The sequence below is a fragment of the Lissotriton vulgaris genome, chromosome 7, assembly GCF_964263255.1.
Source record: "Lissotriton vulgaris chromosome 7, aLisVul1.2, whole genome shotgun sequence".
Lineage (NCBI taxonomy): Eukaryota > Metazoa > Chordata > Amphibia > Caudata > Salamandridae > Lissotriton > Lissotriton vulgaris.
The window spans coordinates 50,266,027-50,288,325 of record NC_141695.1 but is presented as its reverse complement, the minus strand read 5'-3'; the positions used below and the strand labels follow the sequence as shown (position 1 = coordinate 50,288,325).

The window sequence follows — 22,299 nt, the reverse complement described above, 5'->3', positions numbered from 1 at the left end:
TTTGTGGGTACAATGTTTACTTGTCTTGTCGCATTAACTGCATTATATGCAAAACTTCAACATGACTTAAATTGATGCTCAATGGAGCACTTTGATAGTCTACATGTCCTAACTTCCTATTTGTGATTCTATGAGTGAGTTGGCAAAGGAATCAGTCAACATATGTGTCCTCCTCCCCTGCAGTCTCTTCTCTTCATCTTCATATAGATTCCATAATCCCACTGGGCAATACTTGGATTATTTAGCAGAACTAGCAAAGGACAGAAAAATGAACACAAAGAACATTTGTAAAATACAACAATAAACTCAATTTTTTGTGCTCGCCCATCGTGATGCACTGCACAGCAGGGCACTCGCAGGCGAGCCCTTTTGCCCAGGGTTTGAAAACGGACCCGGGGATCCCCTCGCAGTGCACTGCGGAGCAGTGCACTCGCAGGTGAGCCCTTTTGTCTGGGGTTTGAAAACGGACCCTGGAATCGCACATGCGTGTGCTTTTTATTTTGGGACCCGCTATTCGACTTTGTGTGCATGTGTTTTTTTAACAGAGCACGCAACATGCCAAAGGCGGGCGCATTGCTCCGCCCACGGCCTATCGGTGTCTGTTACAAGCACCGGCCGTCATGTGCTTTTAATTATCGTGCCCAGACACGGGCGCGATATTTGAAAGCACATGTCTCATTGTGGCGCGCCTGCGCGCACCACTCGCGGGATTGTTTTGTTTTTGGATCCATTTCCCAGGGAAGCAACTAAATCCTGAACAAGCATAATACCGTTGCCCAGCATAGGGGAGCGCCATTGCTTCCCTTAGTAAATGTGGGTCTAAATATAAAATGAGCCTGTATGTACTAGAGGGGGTGCTGGACTTTTTTTATTTTCTACGCAATAGAATACTTTGCCAATGGAATAACAACTCCTGTTGTTGTCCCCCGTCAAATGTGAGGTGTCATTTCTTAACCCCAATCCAATAAACGTTAATTGTTTTACTACAGTCAAGGCTGATTAACTCTAAATTAGGCTGGGAAACAACTTACAAAGAGTTTACAATGCCCACGAGCCTGCAGGTTCACAAGTGTTCACCGGTGTTTCCAGGTGGACTCACGCTGGAGCGCACACAGCGAGTGAATTCAAGTTTTGAGGGCTGAACAACTCCCACTACTAGTCAGGCCATGTGAACTTGTTATCTTAATTATGAATGATGCAAATGCAAGTTTGAGAAACCGTGACGATTTAAGTTTGTGCCCCCGCACCCTCGACCTGCAGCCCAAAGCTCTTATGTCGGTGCTGAGAGGGGGGAATCCTGATACAAAATGCCCCCCTGCAACTTGAGGAACAACTTCTAGGGTATGCATTTGACAGACACCTTTGACCTGTGCAGGGCCGGCCATATTTCGCATTGACCGGGACAGAGTGGGCAGAAAGAAAATGTGGTGTTTGTTATGTGTGTGTTGTGGTGGGGGGGTTTGCGTGATGGCAGGGTGTATGAGGGAGATGGAAGGAAGGCAAGGTGTTGGTGGGGTGCTCACAATTACACTGGGGTACATTAAGGGCTGATTACAATGCCTTTAATGGGACCCGATTCTTGAGGCCAAGTGGGATGGGGGAGCCGCTGTTTCCATTCCATGACGTTGGGCATCTCCCGGATGCCCCCTTTGGAATATTTGGCGCCGCGGGCCTGGGCCCAGATAGCCCAGGCTCGTGCCCCCTGGTGTCCGGTGCGAAAGCCCCTGAGAGAGCGCAATTTGAATAAAAAATATGTATGTACCATATTCACAAGCACATCGCATAAACGTAGAATCTATAACGTGAAGTTAACACTTATAGCGTAAAATTAGCCGATGTAACCAATGTAATAGGAAATGTATCTGTATCTATTCTATAAAGTGCATTAGATTTAGAAGGCCCGTATACGTAGTGGGCTAATGTAGGAATGTGTAGAAATGCTTACGAATTGAAGAACGTGCAAAGTGGAATTCATGTACATGTGTAACTTTAAATGGAGAAACGGCGAGAAATGTAACATGGAGAGATGTGCAGAGAAAATACATAACGATGTAACGAATGAGAATATAACTTTATATTCCAGGTAATTTATATTCTATGTAGAATGTATTCACATAAGCAAACGATTTGCTAAACTCGAGTATATATAAATGTGTGTTAAAGGTTATACTGTGTAGAAAGCTTTTTGTAGGAATGTTAGAAAAGGTTTAGGTCATATGTGATTTTAACCTAACTGACCGAGAGTTCGCAGGAGTGTAGTCCGCTGTATGTAATTTAGTGGGCTCACAGGAGTCGTGAATAGCCTTGAGTTGAATGTGCGAGACAAGAGTCAAAGGTCTTGTTAGATTTAAGGTGACAATGCCGGACGGAGTTTATGGCCTAAACGTGATAAGGGGCGCTTGGAATTTGAGTCTTGTTTTGAAATGACCATTCACAGGACCAAGAAAGGTTATGCATATAGTTGTAAAGAGTAAAGTTCTGCTGAGGTGATAGACTTTTGCTCCGAAAGGACAACTGATATGTCAATGAAGTCACCAGCAAGAAAACGAAGATGGCGCCTAAGGAGAAGGGTCAACTTAACGGACGACGGAAGGAGATGAAGACATGGAAAAGAGCAAAGAATGAGATCATGGGAAAAGTCCGCAGTGGGCGTCGAAGGGGCGTTCCACCCACACTGTGATTGTGTATTTTAGGGACAGCACCCCGGGGAGAAGATAGCGAAGGGTGAAGCGAATTGCGAGAGCGAAGGCGAAGGCGAAGAGCTCAGAGTAGATGACTTGAGCAGATGCGCTGAGAGAGATCAGAGCGCAAGAGAGCAGTAGGCCGAGGACCCTTAGAGAGCGGATGGGTAGGCAGAGAGGGTACTGCTTCTTAAACTTACATTACCTTTAGAGGCTAAGAGAGTTTGTACTTCTTTGGAAGTCAAATTGCTGACACCTTTTTAGGTTAGGAACTTGCGAAGCAGGGATGCCACTTAGTATAGAGTAGGGACAGATTAACTTGATTATTTTTCTCTTTCTTTAGATGACGCAACGGAACCACATCATATCTATGCTTTTAATTTGTTGATTCTCGAGCTGACTTTAATTGTATTCATTTGTAGACTGAGGTTCTTTAGGGAATATATGTTCCTTCTAGTTCCTGTATATTTGATGAACCTTATCCTGAGAGGATTGTACTTGCAACTTTTCTTAATTTTATATTAAAACTTTTAAACTTTATCAGTTGTAAGTGGTTCTTCAGAGTTGCGTCAGTTTATGGGGTTTATCTAACCTATGCGGGGTTTGTCTTTTACTCAATGACAGAAAACAAGCGATCCAAAATTGACGAATGAGATAAGTTATTAAATCGATCATAAAAAGATATTAAAATCTCATTCCCCGCAGTTGGTAGCAGAGAAAGAAGGTTTTCTTCTTGAGGAAGACAACCTAGGTCAGGTCTAGATTACCCCAAGGTCCCTAGTCATCGACGACCAGAAGAAGAATCCCTGCCGAAGAAGGTGCTGACGGTGCGTCGAGAGAAAAGCAGCAGAGTCGGTCGAGAGTGAGTATAAGGGTCATGCGTTGTAAGATTGCGGTATTTTATGTTGTACCTGTGTTGTAATGTCAAGCGGAGTTGAATGCCTGTAGTGTGATTGAGGGAAGGTTGTGAGCGCGCGCAACCGGATAAAATCTTAAGTTTAAGGAGAGCTTAAGTGGTTCGGGTGTATCGAACACCCAGAGTAATTGTTCACCATTGAAAGGGGGTCATGAGGTACCATTGATCGCCCGAAGGACCGATGATAGGGGGAGTGACAGAGTGAGTGTATGAGTAACGGACGCTGGTCGGACGTTTACTGTGTGTAAGTAACCTATCAGTCAAGGCGATCGTCTGACCGTGAGAGGAAAGACGTTTCGTCAGTTGAGGTGACAATTACAGTTAGACTGTGGCCGTACAGTCAGAGAAAAGTGATCGCTTGGACGGAAGTAGTCATTTTTCAGCGTATGAATGAAAACGCATGCAAGATCGTCAGACGAGTTGAGAACGGAAGGGAATTGCTGCAAAGAGAACGAGTGACGTCAACGTAGAGCCGCGCTGAGATTGGTCGGTCAGCGTAGAGTCGCGCTGGGATAGGCCGATTAGCGAGAGTCGCGTAGGGATTGGTTGGTTTGTCATCGAGACGTAAATAAGGAAGAGAGTAGAGGAAATTTGTAGATTATCGAAAATGAGGTGTTTTAAACGTTTAAGGGCGATCTTTAAGAGAGATAGAGGAAACTTGTATGCCGGAGAAGAAGCTCCACCAGAAGGCACACCAGCTTATCATATGGCAGTAAATGTAGGCTTACAGTCGATATTATGGATCTCCGAGTGGAATAAGCTAACGGAAGGGAATAAGGAACTGACGTTTCCGAGATACGGAACGTTTAAGCTAGAAGTATTGAACCAACTGAAAGCAGTAATGCTTGCAACAAGACCTCTACCAAGGCCAACACAGTTCGAAGCCCTTAGTGCATGGTTTAGAGCAGCACACGAAAAGAGCGTAAAGAGACGCCAGGAAAGAGTGAGGCGATCGGTAAAAGCAGTGCAGGATGCTAAATGGGACGATGAAGCCAAAAAGTGGAGGGTGCAAAAGATAGAAGCAGACAAGCTGTACCCGATGCTAGAAGTTACGGGGGAAAAGAAACCTCTAGAAGAAGATGAGGATAGCGAGACAGAAGAGGATCTGATAGAGAGGCTATTAACAGATAGACCACCTCCGTACAGCGGAGAAGCCGAAAGTCCTGTATTACAACAAGGGGACGGAGCTAGATGGGGGGAATATAAATCGCTCCCAGTATCAAAGTGGGATGCCAAGAAAGGTGAGGAAGTACCTCAATCTAGTTCCGAACAGAGAGTAGTAGGAAGATTCGTGGTCCAGAAGGTGCCAGAAATGCAGTATGCAAGGTCGTATCAAATGCCAGATGCTCTGCAAGTACCTGTTACCATAGGGCCTATAGTGTCAATCTATAACCCGGAGGGAGTCCAGCAGGAGGAACAGGCACAATGGGACAGGGAAAGGGCAGAGATGGAGAATAGGAATAGGACGATGAATCCTCAGAGGCAGATACTAGGACCAATGAGTCGGAGTACCCCACTAGATTCTGCAACGGGTCCCTGGGTAGAACAAGGGGGCCAAAGAGGGCAGATGGATTTAAGGGGACCGAAACCGAAATCCTATAAGGAATTAAGGGAATATTTGAGAGAATGGGATACTGCCGAAGAAGCTGAGAATAAGAAATTAGAAACAGGAGCAGAATGGAGTGATCAGGATAACAGGATCCTCTCTCATTGTGGAGCTGGCGAAAGCAGCCCAGAGTGGGAGAGAGGGAGTCAAGGAAGCAGAGGAGATACTTGCCATATTACCAGCGGCAATAGGCAAATGTGTAACAACAGAAGTACAGGGTGTGGGGAGGTGCCTCGCGTCACTTTTAGTGAGGGAGAACGAAGGACGCAGGAGTATCGAAATAGTTTCAGATGCACTCACCATGCCCCAGAAGAAAATGCGCGACATTGGAATCACGGTAACATGGAGAGTCGTGAAACGTCTCGACATGCCTCCGGTGATCACAAACGAAATCACGGAAACATGGAGAGCCGCGAAGGGTCTCGCCATGCATCCGGTGAACACGAACGAAGTCACGAGAATATAGGGAGTCGCGAAACGTCTCGCCATGCATCCGGTGATCACGAACGAGATCGCGGGAACATGGAGGGCCATGAAGGATCTTATCGGTTGTTGAGCGACACCAGACAGCAAGCGAGTTACAATGGTTTAGAACAGCACGGTGGATCCTATATCGTATCTGGAGACACCGAGCCGGAAAGACGGAATGTAGTGATGGGGAATGGAGCAATGTTCCACCACACCCCAAGGGAAGATGGAAAGGCTTGGGATCTAGAGAGGTGGGAACAAAGAGATGGAAGAAAAACTCCTCATAGCTCACCTGTGCTTAGGCGTAGGGCGCATAGTGGAGGTGAGAGGGATGTAAGAGAACAACCTAGGACTGACGTACTGAGAGCTGAAATAAAAGCAAGACGGATTGATGTAATGAGTTTAAAATCAGACTTGGATGAGATAATTGATGGCACAGTGGCAATAGAAAGGTTAGAACTGTACGAACCAGATGAAATACTGTTTTTATCTAAAGATGTTACTCGAAAGGCAAGGGCAGCTCATGAGAAATTATCTGAATTAGCAGACAAGTATATGATAGACATGTCACGGACTAAAGCCTTACAGGCCAACCATAGGCTGAATTGCACAGATCGAGATCTAGATGAGCGTAGGACAATTGGGCTAAGAGTACACATAAGGGAACTGATCATGTGTATTAGGATATGGAGAGATCTGGATAGATGGGAGGAAAAATGGTCCAAGAGGGGATCTGTCAGAAGGAGTGCACTTGTGAAGTCCCAGGATGGAGACCTAATGCGAATGGAAGCTTTCCCTTTGCGAGAAATCGCGAACGGAAACTACGTTCATGTACCTTGGAGTAGGAGGGATTTAGCGGCATTCACTAATTCTTTCCCCAAGTTAAGAGAGAACCCCGTAGAGTGGTACAAGCAAGTAGAGAGGTTCGTGAAGATCTCAAAGGTGCTATGGATCGATTTGAACACTCTGTTTGATATCGTAGTACCTGGAGATTTGTGGACGGCATGCAAACTTAGTATCGAATGGCCCACTTGTGAGCCTCCGAGAGATACCCAGACAAACGGCCCATCCGATAGAGTCATGGAAAAGTACGAAAGAGTAATTGCATGGTTAAAAGAGAAAGTGCCAGTGCAAGACATAGACTGGGTTAAGATAGATCGAACAACTCAGGAACCTAAAGAGACAGTTCACGAATTCTACGAGAGATTGCTGAAAGCATTTAAACAGTATAGCGGGTTGGATGTCATGGATCCTAAAGACATAGGACAGTTTGTGTCGAAGTTTGTTCTAGGATTGAGACCAGACATAAGCCTAATGATACAACAGCATTTGATTTGTTGGCAGAACAAACCTTTAGATGAGATTCTAAGATATGCAAGGTACTGTAGCGACGAAATAGACTCAAAAGCAAAGAAACTTAAAGAAAAGCTGATGTTGGTGCAAATGCAATCAGCTGGAAAGGGTGGACAGCGGCAACAGGGAACAGGAACACCAGTAAAGAAACAGAATAATCAAAACAGAGATGAGGAAGAAAGACCGAGACCGAGAATAGATATCGCAACACTGAAAAAGACAACTAGGTGCCATCAGTGTAACGAGGTGGGACATTGGAGACGCGAGTGTCCATATAATGTCGAGACGGGGGAATTAGAACAGGAAGAGGATGAGGTTCAACCCAACATGGTAAAGGGAACAGCAGTCCCGAAGGGAAAGTTTATCAAAGGGGGGAATCAGACTCCTCGAGCCCCGTTTCCTCAACCGCCTCGCATTACCAATGGAGGGAAAACCTATAGACAAATGCCATTGTTCGTAGGAGGAGAAGAATGCTACTACGTTGATCCTCTTACAGGGCAACGAGTGAATAGAGAAGAAGACTGTACTCTAGGTGCAGCCCTGGAAGTAGATCAGAGAGGACCCTACGTAGAGGCTGAAGTAGCTGGATGTCCTACGACCTTTTTGGTGGATACGGGGGCCACTCGATCCACGTTGAGATCAGCGGTAGTCCCAGGTCTGCCAATGTCGGGAGAGACGATTCAGGTGGTAGGAGTCGCAAACAGGAGGATGACGAATCCTCTGACAGAACCAGTATCAGTGAAGATAGGGAATTACAGTGATGAACATCAGTTTGTAATCTGTGATTCTAGCCCTGTGTGTCTGTTAGGAAGAGATCTGTTGTGTAAATTGAATTGCACAATACATTGCACACCTGAAGGAGTAGAAGTGCAGACCAATGATGAGGATGCCGATTTTAAAGTCGTAAACTCACAGGAATGCGTGGAACTATATCCTACCCTAACGGTGGAGGAGCTTCCACTGGATTTGAGGGAGAAAGTGTCAGCTGAAGTGTGGGATTTTACAGGAGAAGAGATAGGATTGATCAAAGGGGTAGAACCAGTAAAGATCATGGTAAGACCCAATGCCGAGTATCCGAGAATACCACAATATAAGTTGACACCGGAGACGATTGCAGGAATAAAGCCTGTGATCGAATCCATGATTAAGCAGGGAATACTGAAGGAGATCGTGGGAAGTCCATGTAATTCCCCGATTATGGGTTTACAGAAGCCTAGTGGAAAATACAGAATTGTGCAGGATCTACGAAAGGTTAATAATATCGTTGTCTCATGTTGTCCAGTGGTACCGAATCCATCAGTGATATTATTTCAGATACCGTTCCAAGCTGAATGGTTCACCGTGATAGATTTATGTCAGGCTTTCTTTTCGATTCCTTTAGATGAGGAGAGCCAGTATCTTTTCGCTTTTAAGCTGGAAGATCGCGTTTTAACATGGTGTCGTATCCCTCAGGGGTATACAGAAAGCCCATCGATTTTTAACCAGCTGCTGAAGAAGAATCTTGAAAGTCTGGTACTGCCCAAGAACTCGGTTCTAGTCCAGTACATAGACGACCTCCTAGTTGCGTCAGAAACTGAGGAAGCTTGCAAAGTAGACACCATTACCTTACTAAATCACTTGGCCGAGAACGGACACAAGGTGTCTCCAAATAAATTGCAGTATTGTAAGACTGAAGTGCAATACTTGGGCCATAGGATTGAAAAGGGAAAGCGGAAGGTGTCTCCAGACAGAATAGAGGCGATCATGAAAATGAACGCGCCTAAAACACAAAGAGAAGTCAGGATGTTTCTAGGCATGGTCGGTTATTGTCGGCAGTGGATAGCCAACTTCTCACTGAAGGCAAAACCGTTACTACAACTGACGCACAAAGGAGTAAGTGATCCGGTACCATGGGACAAAGATTGTCTGATGGCGTTTTTGCAGCTGAGGGAGGACTTATGTCGTGCCCCGGCTTTAGGAATGCCTGATTACACAAAACCATTCTTGCTTTACTGCTGCGAAAGAGAGGGATGCGCTTTAGCAGTTTTGGCCCAGATACACGGAAATGCGCGTAGGCCAGTTGCTTATTTTTCGGCTACATTAGATCCAGTAGCCGCAGCGTTGCCCGGATGTCTCAAATCCGTTGCTGCAACGGGTGTCAGCATTGAACGTTGTGAAAGTGTGGTAATGGGACATCAGTTAGTGGTGTACGTACCGCATTCTGTAGAATTGTTAATGACCAGGACTAAGACTCAGCATCTGACGAATAGCAGGCTCACAAGCTACGAGCAAGTCATACTGGCTGCCGAGAATGTGACCCTAAAGAGATGCTCCGTCTTGAATCCTGCAACTTTGATGCCACTTCCAAATGAGATTGATGATGAAATTTGTACAGATCATGACTGCCTTGATGTGACTGAACTATGCACCAAACCGAGACCAGATATCGTGGATGAGCCATTGACTGACCCCGATGAAATATTCTTCGTTGATGGTTCATGCGTAAGAGACGATGTTGGTCAGCTGAGAGCAGCTTATGCAGTTTGTACTATTACCAGAGTTGTGGAAGCCGCCTGCCTGGAAGGAGTACATTCCGCTCAGGTAGCTGAAATTATTGCCTTGACCCGTGCCTGTTTAGCAGGTAACAAAATTCGAGTCACCATATACACCGATAGCCAGTATGGTTTCGGGGTAGTTCACGATTACGGGCAGTTATGGTCTCAAAGAGGTTATATGACCTCCTCGGGTTCTCCAATTAGGAATGGAGAATTCATGAGACTATTGTTAGAGGCATTGCAAGGTCCGTCAGCCATAGCAGTTGTCAAATGTGCCGCGCACACGAAGAACGTAGACTTTGTGTCGCAAGGCAACCGTTATGCTGACGAGGTAGCGCGTTATTGCGCAGAACAAGGTTATTCTCACACCAATGTAGAAGTGGGGGGAATACAGGAAAGAACTGAATTGACAATGTTGTTAGACACTGTAGACAGGTGGGATGAGCTAAAGAGTGTTCAGGAAAATGCACCAGAGGAGGAGAAAAAGGGCTGGGAGACAGCTGGATGTACTAGAAGTGAAATGAATTTTTGGATCTCTGCAGATGGGAGAGCAGTTTTACCAAACGAGCTTGTTAATCCAATGGCAAGGAAATTGCATGGATCAACACACATAGGTAGAGATGCTATGGTGAGAGTATTCAGACAAACGTGGTTTAACCCGAAGTTTAGAGTAGCGGCAGAAGCAGTATGTCAGCGATGTGCGATCTGTCAGCAGCTAAACGTAGGAAAGAGAACGCCAGTCACATTGAGTCACATTGGGAGGTCTGGGGGGCCTTTCAATAGAATGCAGTTGGACTTTATTGAAATGCCCAAGTGCAATCGACTCAGATACGTTTTAGTGATTGTCTGTATATTTTCTAGATGGGTTGAAGCTTACCCGACACGTAGGTGCGATACACTCACAGTAGCGAAATTGTTACTTAGAGAGTTGATACCGAGGTTTGGGGTGCCATCCTCTTTGGAATCGGACAGAGGAACTCATTTTAACAGCGAAATAGTGAAGATGTTGTGCTCAGCTTTGGGTATCGATCAGAAGCTCCATTGCAGTTATCGACCAGAAGCTTCAGGGATTGTAGAGCAAATCAACAGCACGATAAAATCCAGACTCGCCAAAGTTTGTTCATCAACATCCCTGAGTTGGCCAGACGCACTTCCATTGGTTCTTATGAGCATACGTAGCACACCAGATAGGAAAACAGGTCTCTCTCCACATGAGGTGCTAATGGGGAGAGCTATGAGATTGCCATCGGTTCCGACTGCAGCGTTGTTGAACATCACAGACGATTTGATCTTGGACTACTGCAAGGGACTATCTGATGCCATTAATTCTGTGTCCCTCCTGGTCCAGGCTGCAGAGGTTCCATCAGCACAAGACATGTGCCATGACCTGTGTCCGGGGGACTGGGTCCTGGTGAAGAAGCACGTTAGAAAGAACTGTCTAGACGTGCGTTGGCGAGGACCGTTTCAAGTCATACTTGTTACGAACACTGCAGTAAAGTGTGGAGGCCTGCCAAACTGGATACATGCTTCACACACCAGAAGAGTGCCAACACCTCTGGAAGAAACAGCTCCTCTCTCGGATGAGAATCCAGCGGAAAGCGGAGAAGCCACAGAGGGGGAAAGCCAAGCTGTAGAGGGGATCGAAGAGGTTGAGCCGGTGTCGGAACAGGTTGACGACGGTCAGGACACCAGTGGGACCGAAGTCGCCTCAGGAGAAGAAAGTAATTGGGAGTCCGAATCAGATACCGAACAAGCTGAGAGTGACCAAGAGATAAGTCCCAGAACAAGGAGTAGGAGGACAAGGAGTGACGAAGCTAGTTGGCTGGAGAGAAGGAGAAGGCCAAGCTTAAAAGCAGATCAAGAAAGAACCCTTGTCCCGATCGCTGAAGAGTCGGACCAAGAAGAAGAAACTACAGACTCAGGCACTGAGAGTCCAAGAAGATCGAGAAGGGTACGTGTGCCCTGCAGAAGGTACGCCACCCCAGAGTGGTCCTATCTAGCAGATGTCTTGGGGACAGAAATCTGGGAGAGTGAAAGAAGTGAAGGTAATCGATCTCGATCCATTTGTGGCAGTGGAGATATGGATGTTGACGCCTGGACTCGAGACTGAGGGGTTACTGACTTTCACACTTCCCATACCCCCATACCTAAGTCGGACCAAAGATCTTGCGCTAAATCGATTACAGTTTCCGACTTTTGGTCATCAAAATTCAGAAGAAGAAGAAAAAGTTGTTCGTTTTGAACTATTGGAACTTGTTGTTAAAGCTGCAGGTACGAGAATAATTGTTGATGCATAAAAACTTTTGTATATAAGCTATAAAGAAGAAGATAACCTAGAGCCGAGTGGAAAGAAGAATACATTTAGGGATTACATTTAGAGGACGGAGAAGGGTTAGGGTTGTCTGTTGCTAAAGAGAAAAAGACATTGTTGCGAAAAGAGACTTTTGTTGTTAAATAGCACTTTCAAAGACTGAAAAGAAAAACTTTCCTCGCAAAGGAAGGAGTTGCGCTGTTTTGATAACATGGAGAACGGCAACCCAAACCGAAAGGCTAGATGCATAGTAGGTACACTAATAGCAGTAGTAATTTTTCTCATAATTTCAGTAGTAACCACATCATACATGGTAGGACATGAAAGTGATAAAGAAGTAGAAGATGTAAAGCCTGTAACGACTTTGAAACCTGCTCTTGTTGGGAAGGAGGAGGAGAGCAATGTCATCCGTGAAAAGGCGTTACTGGCGAATGAAGCTCGTAGGTTACACGTAGACGAGTCACAGGGAAACTTTAGGTCAAATGCATATGCCAAATTGTTGTACGAGTATATCGATGCCATGGAGGCCAAGGAATGTTACGTTTGTATGCAATTGCCGGCTTCCGTAGACGAAGGCATCCGATATCATCATCTCCCATTGACTTATGGGATAACATGTAGTTTACTGCTTAGTATATTTTATGGTAGGGAAGGATTTGAGTACTACTTTTCAAATTATGATTCGGTACTACCTGAAGTTCCGAATTATAAACAAATGAATAAGTGGGACTATTATAAAAAGGAGGATAGACTAGCTAAATTCTTTCTTCCTTGGGATACACTAGATACATCATACGCACGCAGAAATAATCTGACTTGCAAAGTGTCAGAAGTAGAGAAAAAGTTCATAGGACAAGTAGACGATAGATACAGAAGGCAGAAGATTCTGAAAATGTCAGGACAGTGGAAAACAGATTGGACCGAAGAAGAAAAAGCACACAAGAAGAAAGGTAGCAATGGTCCAATAGCTTTGGATAGAACGCAGAAAGGAAAGTTATGTTTAACTCGAAGCAAGACGTATTATGAGAGTGTATTTGTAGGTGAAGTAAATTGCGAACATGCTTTTAGGTTAGAGTACTACACGAAGGATTTTATGAAAGGGATGCAAGCGATTCCTAATGTATATTTTGTATGTGGAAGAAATGCCTATGTAAAACTACCCGACAATTGGTATGGTTCGTGTTACTTGGCAATTGTCTTCCCCAAAATATATCATGCAAAGGATTTAGCGATCATAGAAGGAAAGGCTTCGACAAGAGCGAAAAGGGAAGTAGGAGATGCAGAAGTAGTTGGAGACATATTTGGAGCGATGTTTCCTATGTTAGGTTTGATACTTAACGATGTTAAGATCAGGAGACTAGCTACAGTCGTAGATAGATTATCTGCAAGTACTGCAAGGTCATTAATGCTAGTAGAGGGAGAGATGCAGTCGATTAGAGCAATGGTTCTTCAGAACCGACTTGCTTTGGATGTACTGCTAGCAAAAGAGGGCGGAGTTTGCAAGGCTTTGAAGGTCCAAGAATGTTGTACTTACATTCCAGACAATTCAAAACCACTTGAGAAAGTCATACAGAACATTACACAGATACATAAAGAAATCGAAGATTTATCAAAAACAAATGTTTGGGAAAAAGTAGGTCATGGAGTAGGAAAGGTTGGAAGTTGGTTTGCCAACCTTGGTAAAAGCATTGTGTGGTATATACTAAAACCTATATTGATAGTATTGATTTGTATAATCACATTATTAGGGTTTGTGAAATTGTATAAATGGTATAGGTCGAACCGGTTACAAAGATCCATGAGAGAGCAAGAAAGGAGATTAGCTGCTTTACAAGATCAACAGTACAGGAGTTTAAGAGCTCTCGAAACGATAAAAAGAGGGAATATTGTAACTAGTTCTGTGTAAGGTGTTATTCAAATTGCATTTAGTGATGACTCCTCGAAGTCATCAAAGGGGGGAACTGAGAGAGCGCAATTTGAATAAAAAATATGTATGTACCATATTCACAAGCACATCGCATAAACGTAGAATCTATAACGTGAAGTTAACACTTATAGCGTAAAATTAGCCGATGTAACCAATGTAATAGGAAATGTATCTGTATCTATTCTATAAAGTGCATTAGATTTAGAAGGCCCGTATACGTAGTGGGCTAATGTAGGAATGTGTAGAAATGCTTACGAATTGAAGAACGTGCAAAGTGGAATTCATGTACATGTGTAACTTTAAATGGAGAAACGGCGTGAAATGTAACATGGAGAGATGTGCAGAGAAAATACATAACGATGTAACGAATGAGAATATAACTTTATATTCTAGGTAATTTATATTCTATGTAGAATGTATTCACATAAGCAAACGATTTGCTAAACTCGAGTATATATAAATGTGTGTTAAAGGTTATACTGTGTAGAAAGCTTTTTGTAGGAATGTTAGAAAAGGTTTAGGTCATATGTGATTTTAACCTAACTGACCGAGAGTTCGCAGGAGTGTAGTCCGCTGTATGTAATTTAGTGGGCTCACAGGAGTCGTGAATAGCCTTGAGTTGAATGTGCGAGACAAGAGTCAAAGGTCTTGTTAGATTTAAGGTGACAATGCCGGACGGAGTTTATGGCCTAAACGTGATAAGGGGCGCTTGGAATTTGAGTCTTGTTTTGAAATGACCATTCACAGGACCAAGAAAGGTTATGCATATAGTTGTAAAGAGTAAAGTTCTGCTGAGGTGATAGACTTTTGCTCCGAAAGGACAACTGATATGTCAATGAAGTCACCAGCAAGAAGACGAAGATGGCGCCTAAGGAGAAGGGTCAACTTAACGGACGACGGAAGGAGATGAAGACATGGAAAAGAGCAAAGAATGAGATCATGGGGAAAGTCCGCGGTGGGCGTCGAAGGGGCGTTCCACCCACACTGTGATTGTGTATTTTAGGGACAGCACCCCGGGGAGAAGATAGCGAAGGGTGAAGCGAATTGTGAGAGCGAAGGCGAAGGCGAAGAGCTCAGAGTAGATGACTTGAGCAGATGCGCTGAGAGAGATCAGAGCGCAAGAGAGCAGTAGGCCGAGGACCCTTAGAGAGCGGATGGGTAGGCAGAGAGGGTACTGCTTCTTAAACTTACATTACCTTTAGAGGCTAAGAGAGTTTGTACTTCTTTGGAAGTCAAATTGCTGACACCTTTTTAGGTTAGGAACTTGCGAAGTAGGGATGCCACTTAGTATAGAGTAGGGACAGATTAACTTGATTATTTTTCTCTTTCTTTAGATGACGCAACGGAACCACATCATATCTATGCTTTTAATTTGTTGATTCTCGAGCTGACTTTAATTGTATTCATTTGTAGACTGAGGTTCTTTAGGGAATATATGTTCCTTCTAGTTCCTGTATATTTGATGAACCTTATCCTGAGAGGATTGTACTTGCAACTTTTCTTAATTTTATATTAAAACTTTTAAACTTTATCAGTTGTAAGTGGTTCTTCAGAGTTGCGTCAGTTTATGGGGTTTATCTAACCTATGCGGGGTTTGTCTTTTACTCAATGACAGAAAACAAGCGATCCAAAATTGACGAATGAGATAAGTTATTAAATCGATCATAAAAAGATATTAAAATCTCATTCCCCGCACCCCTATGCAGTCAGGAGTTGGCGCCTCTGCTTGCTTCCACGGGGTCTCTTTTGTAGAGGGCTCCCTGAAAAGAGCCCCTGGCCAGTGGAACTGACCAACGCTGATTATGCCATAGACATGCCAGGGATCTGATCCCATTCTCCGGGCTATACCCAGGAGGTGGCAGGCCAGGTATATGGGTTAAACAAACCCAGATTGTGTTCTGGAGGTGCCAAGCCTGCATGAGGGGTCACCCTGGGTTGTACTTAAGAGGTGCCAGTCGCGGGATAGGGCTCACGGCCCATGTTTTCAAGAGATGCCAACCATATGACAGAGGATAAAACATTGAGCTGCCAATTTTGTGACAGGGTTGCTGTCTGTAACCTCGCTGCTTTTGTCACATTAGGTTCTGGGGGGGCCTAGTTTGAGTTCTGCCTGTCTATTTAAACCCGCGCCCTCTCTACATCTTGGCTTCCCAGTGGCTGTGCATTATTAGCTTCTCTCACTTTCGCCCTGCCTACTTTTTGTGCTCTTCTGTCTTCCAAAGCCCCTCTTTGTCTCGTGCGGTTTCCACTCTGCACGGTTTCCTGGGAGGACTGCTTTGGTGTGGAGTTTGTCTACCAAGGCCCCTTGCATTTCATGTGATTTGAGGTAATCAGAAACAATTTTGAGTCCGCCTTCTTGATTATTCATTTCTCGCCTATCTACCCCCCCCTCATACTTTGTCTTTGGGATGGTGCCTGCTGTGAACTTCGTGGATCTGTTTTATTAGGGAGGTATTTCTTCACCAGTCCTACCTTCTTTTGTCCACTTGTAATTGTAAGTACATTTGTATAGTGTTGTATGTTGCTTACAGGGTCAAGGAAGGACATTATCAGATGAGTAGTATGCTACATGGTATAGGAGTGCTTGGTGTCATCAATAATGATAATAATAATCCTGCATTTGTAAAGCGCACAGCTACCCGTTGGTTTCCCAGCGCTGGGGGCCGTCGGGAAGATTAAGCAAGCTACTGCCCAGAGTCACATTGTGCTGAGCAGACCCCTGCTGCTGGTGAGGGGGATTGAACCGTGATCCCCAGCGTCCAGCGTCAGTCGCCCTGGCCGCGGCGCCCCACCTCTTCAATGTTGTTCTTCTAATCATAACTGTGTGTAAATCCTATTGTTAATACAATGTGATGCGGATAGATGCACAGCTCGTTTGTTGGATTGTTTAACAAAGATTTTTAGTTAAGTATTAAGGTGCTCCTAAAGGTGACGTCGAGGGTCCAACGGCGTCTCTAAAATGCAATTAGAAGTGAAGCTAGAGGGTCTCTAGTCTCATCCCTGATTTTGTTGATCTTCCCTTTGGATTCTTCAACCAGTGTCTGAGGGTACCCTCTATCAATGAATTTGTTGGTTATTTCATTGAGTCTGGGGTTAAGGTTGTGTTCGTCAGAGATGATTCTTTTTACTCTGGCCATTTGAGAAAACGGTAAATTTCTTATCAAGTTGGGTTCATGGAAACTCGAGTGGAGTAACATATTGTTCCTATCTGTAGGTTTAAGATAAATCCTATAGTAACTGTGATTATGTTATATTTGCAGTGTCGATTCCCTGATGAAGGGCATGAATGTAATGCCGGAAATGCATTGGATACGTTAAAACGACATAGCCTGAGATATATATGGTCACAACTCATGTTTAAGTGAAATGAAACTGAAAACCATGTGTTAAATTCAAAGGAATAAAAAAAGACATTTATACACTTGAAAAAACGGAGTGGAAGTCTTTTTCCAAAGGAAAGACAATAATTTGTGTGCCTTAAAAGGGATGAGACTAGAGACCCTCTAGCTTCACTTCTAATTAAATCCTATTGTTGGCATGTGTGATCACATAGGTGCTCTTATCCTGTTTTGCAGAGCTTAAGAGGGATGAAGGGAATATGAGTGAGAGAGAGAGAGAGAGAGAGAGAGAGAGAGAGAGAGAGAGAGAGAGAGAGAGAGAGAGAGAGAGAGAGAGAGAACTTGCAGATTTAGTTGGTTGAAGTTACTCTGTAGGTTTCATATATATTTTGAGTGACCGTGAGCATCAACCCACTACTTGTAATTTCCACTTATGGCTATGTTACCTTGGAGGTCTGCCTCCTGTACTCCTGTATTGTATGTGATGCTTCTCGCCTAGCACTCATGTGATGTCATGGTGTCGTCTGTGTTTTAGTGAACGACTGTCTTCTGAGATGCTTCTACTGTGGATTTTGCTGGTTGCATTAAGCAGCTGCAGTGGAAGTATTGACTCTTTCCAAAAGATTCACGTTAGGGGTTGATTCACAAAACATTTGCAGTCACATCCCAGAAACGTGAAAGGTTATTGTTGCAAATTCCATCTCTGGATTCACGCCGGGCTTTGCTGAGGCTTTAGATTGCGAAATCCACGCACAAGTGCAGAAAATCTTCAGGTTTGATAGACTTTTGCTCTATAATGCATCTTGTACAGGTGAGGAAAATGGATGCTTCCAGAGCAAAAGCACCTGAGAATATGGAGAAAGCCCATCTCGCCCTTCCGACTTCCCCACAACGTGCACCAACCGCTCTGGCAAACCCAAGTCCGCCCTGCTCCCCGCATCCTTCCTGCTTTGCTGTTTGCTGCAAGATCTTATCAGTACCAGCAGACTTCCATCGGGGGGTTATCAGCAACACACTTCTCGATATTCAGAGCATATGGAAGGACTTTAAGCCAATAGCTCAAAACAAAAAAAATTCCAAAAAGAAAGCCCTGTGCACCATGGCGCTCTCAAGAGCCCACAGACAACATAAAATAAAAATAAAAACTAACATGCCCTCAAACGACCAGATGCATGCCAGAACTCCCAAATCCACACACAGACTCATCATCAGGTCACCTAAAGCAATCTGATATTGATGCATCCACAAAAACAGGGCTTTCCACAGAGCAATCGAGGACTGTTGCATTACTCCTCTTTTCGGCTATTGAGTGCAACAAACAAGCACTTCACAAGGACGGTAAACAAGCCCTTAACAGTTACAGATCAAAGAAGACAATCCCCCATCCCTGCTTTACCAAGGAATAACCACAGAAGGACCGTCTTCAAACCACTTCTAGATACAGACGTCACTGACGTTTTCTCAGAAGTGAAAGGCATCAGGTTTGTGAATATCCTACACTCAAACATGGGGATCCCAGGATAAGCACATTATAGAACAAGCATTTGCAATGCAATAAATAGGTCTCGCATGTATGCGAGTTTAAGCTAATGGCATTGTAAATGACAATGCCTTTTATTCATCAGTTTTAAAAACCAAAATAAAGGCACTGTCATTTACAATGTCAATAGCTCAAACTTGTTTCAACTTACCGACGGTTCACTCAACGCCAGCGCAGGTCTCTGTGGTGCAGACAAGACGGGTCTCTGCTGCCTCAAAGCCCCGCCACAGCTGGGGGCTTTTTATCCTCCTTTTCCTGTCACGCCTCCGGGAAGAGGCTGCGCAATTGATCGGAAATCCAACCTTTACTGGGCTGCTGCCAAAGTGCTGTTGGGAAAAACTCCCTTCCTGATTATTATGCAATTGCTCAGTTTACAGGAAACGAAACTGAAGTGCACAGCAAAGCACAGGAGTGCACCAGCATCAGTCAAAGTGAACATGGAGGGTCTATTTGTTTTCGCATTTTTTCTTTTCTTTTTTGGGGGGGAATAATCCCTATTACTGCTTTTTTGATGTGAAAGTATAATTGTGGAGTTTCACTGCTCGCTCTGTAGCATTGAGTGACACTTGGCTCCATGTTACTGACATGTTAGCTTTTGCTATTTGGACATAGATGGCGGGCAACCTTGCCTGGTACCGCTGGTTCGAGGCCACAACACATGCAGTCTTAGTTGGGCACAAGACCCGGCATCCCAGCCTTCTATTGGAACAGGCTCTTTCAGAGGGTCTTCCATCGTCCTATGAAAACACACCATCCTCAAATGGAAGTGTACAGCAGACAGAGCAGACATGGCCACAGGCACCCTTGGGTCACCCATCAAGGGTGAGGTATGTTGCTCCTGTGGGACTGAACTCATTCCAGTGTTGTTGCATCTTGAGGGATCAGGGTTTCTAAGAGCTGCACTGAGATGTGGCTCTCAGCTGCAGCAAAACTGGGGCTCTGACTGCTTCAGTGGGAATGTGGCTAATTACTGCTATATCACAATTGAGAGTGTTACTGCAACAGAGGAATGTGGCTCTCGGCTGAAGTAGAATGGTGTCTCCTCTGCAGAAGACCTGACCCCCAAACCCACTCATGCAGTGGGTTCGGGGGTCTCCCTGATGATGCGGTTATCTTGAGTCTCAATGCTGCAGCAAACTTGGGGAAGCTTTGTTGGGGAATCTTACTCCTAGAGAGAAATTTGCTGCATAATATACAATATGTTGTAAATGTGCACCCAGTTTAAATATTCTTTGTTCCAAGGTGCTATGGCCCAGAAACCTCTCATATCTATCCTGATTAGCATGTTAGGTGCCCCCTTCCTGAGCTGAGGTGGGGTTGCTTACACATCAGTTGCGGGTAAGGCAGTTTTATTGTTATTATTTTTCTTATCTTCACAGAACCACTATTGATATCACCTTGTGTAGCATTCCTATGAATGTTTATATGAATTCTTTTTTTTGGCTTTCTTCCTTATTATAAGTAATTCTTCCCTATGGAACAGACGGACTGAGAACAGTGGATGTTCGTGGATCCTTTTTGTTTAATCACTTGCACATGTAACGCAGCAACATCATTATAGGTTCTGGTGAAAGCCCTGCCCACTAGTGGGTTTTAAGGCAGAAACATGGTGACCATCCTTTTCCACCGTACCAATGTGGTTTAAATCCATACCAGTGGTGCACTGTTTTTTAATCCTGGCAGTGGGTGTATTGGAATAAAGAATACAGTTTTACATTCTCTAGCTAGTTTTAGACTCACCTTCCTCACATGTGTTCTTTCTTTGAGCTGCGCCCTCACTCACACTGTTTTCTCTTCATTTGTGGATTTAGAATATCCTACTAAGTTTTAAAACATCCCTGAGCTCCTCCCTCTCAGAGAGGTGGTTGTAGCCCTCAAAGGAACTAGGGGCTTCCTTTGAGAGGAGAATCCCATATGATGAAGCATGTTACCACTGGTGAGTGAGGGATTTCGTCCTGAAAAGGAAAGTGCCCACAGTTATTGCTGTGGTGTATAGACATTGGTTCTGTGTTGATATTTCAGTAATTATCCAGTAGTGTCTTGCCGCACACTTTCATCATGTATTTGAATAGACCCAAGGATTTCGTACTGTTTTGTGAGAAATTATTGGGGAGAAATCCTATGTGGTCTTTAAAATTTCCCACAGACCCTCCTGCTCTGAACATTTTTGTTTGGTAGGTACCTACGTACCCCTATTAATAAACCACATTCCAACAGTAATTCACTGACATCAGTCCCACAGGAGCGGCAGCAGTGAAGCTTAGCAAACAGGCCCTTGCAGTATGTGAATACGTGCTTGTACCCCAATTTTCTTGTTTCATCGTGGCTACAAACAAATCTTGACTCTTTTTAGGCATTGAGGCAGCCCTTGGTACACTTTAGTTTTTTACTTTGTAAGTTGTTATAACGGATACAACTCTTGATACTTCTCCTCAGACATGATATTTATTGATGCACCGCTGTCAATTGTGAACCCATATTGAACACATAATTAGCCTTAAAGTGATCTGTGGACAATGTCTGAATGTTTTTGATTCTTTTTCATGTCAACTTTTCTTCACTTTGAACTTTTCCTCAAATTTGACGAGTCCCTCCTGTACATGCCTTTTTTAAGTAAGCATCGGCATAGCAGTTACTATTGTCATTTTCACTGGAAACTGATGCTGGGGAACTCTTTGTTGATGAGTTAGATGATGATCAACTTCATTTGCTGTCAATTTGTCTCAGTCGACAGGATCTCTTGGCCTTGTGGGAGCGCGTCAAATGTTGCTGAGGTAGCGTTCAGTCAGCCATTTTGTCTTACTTTTCTCTTTGCCTCGCATGTTGTCATGAAATGGTTCTCTATACCACAGCCAAACCATATTTGTCTGCAGGAATTTGGGTTCATCTGGAAATGGCGGTCCACATATGTAATACTTTTCTTTTTCTGAGGAGACATTGCCTTGTATCCTGTGGCCTTGTACTTTGGCTTACTCTTCAAGCTCATAACTGATGCACTTTGGAAGTCTCCGTCCCCTATGTCAGTCGCTTAATGATCAGTATTCTCTTCAGCATACGCAGCTTCGAGGACTTCTTCCAAGCTCAGAGTTTCCTGCAGCATTCATCCTTGAAAGTGATGGAAGCTTCCAGAATCTGCAGTAATCTACAAAACTCCTACCACCCAGCATTACCCCACTGGTATTGAAAAAACACTGCCCCACTTATGTCGCTGGGTCTGGTGTCCAAAACGAAACAGTTCAAACCAAGGTCAATGGAAATCACCTATTGAAGACTCCACTTGACCTTGGTTTGATTGAAAGTGGCTGTTCCGGCCGTTCCTGTCAAAGCCTGTTCATATTTTACACACTACTCCATCAAAATGAGGGATCCGTTCATGATTTCTTTTTATGTTAAAAAGCAAAGCCCTGAAGCCAGAATTTCTTTTTGAAAAAGAAAAAAATGCCACTGTCACAATGGGAGTTATATCCCACAGCAAGTTGGAACATAGGTATTAGAACATTTTCACTGCCCTATATCACCATGGTTTTCCAGGATGAATTGTGCAGCGAAAACTGATCTATATGTCTTCACAGTTAAATTAGATAGGGAGGCATAGAGGTCAGCCGCAGATGGCCTTTAGTGAGTC

The 22,299-nt window shown here is 44.2% G+C and overlaps 1 protein-coding gene across 2 annotated transcripts in view; it reads right to left on the bottom strand.

Annotated features, from left to right (window-relative positions):
* The window catches only part of LOC147700700 (ribonuclease-like), a 50,490-nt gene that overhangs the window by 14,302 nt on the left and 13,889 nt on the right, over window positions 1-22,299 (bottom strand). The window contains exon 1 of one of the 2 annotated variants that reach the window (XM_086929731.1): window positions 18,826-18,884. The exons of the other annotated variant lie outside the window; for it this stretch is intronic. The gene's annotated coding sequence lies outside the window, so the exon portion shown is untranslated. Of the gene's footprint in view, window positions 1-18,825; window positions 18,885-22,299 lie in introns of those variants that run through there. 2 annotated transcript variants of the gene reach the window in all.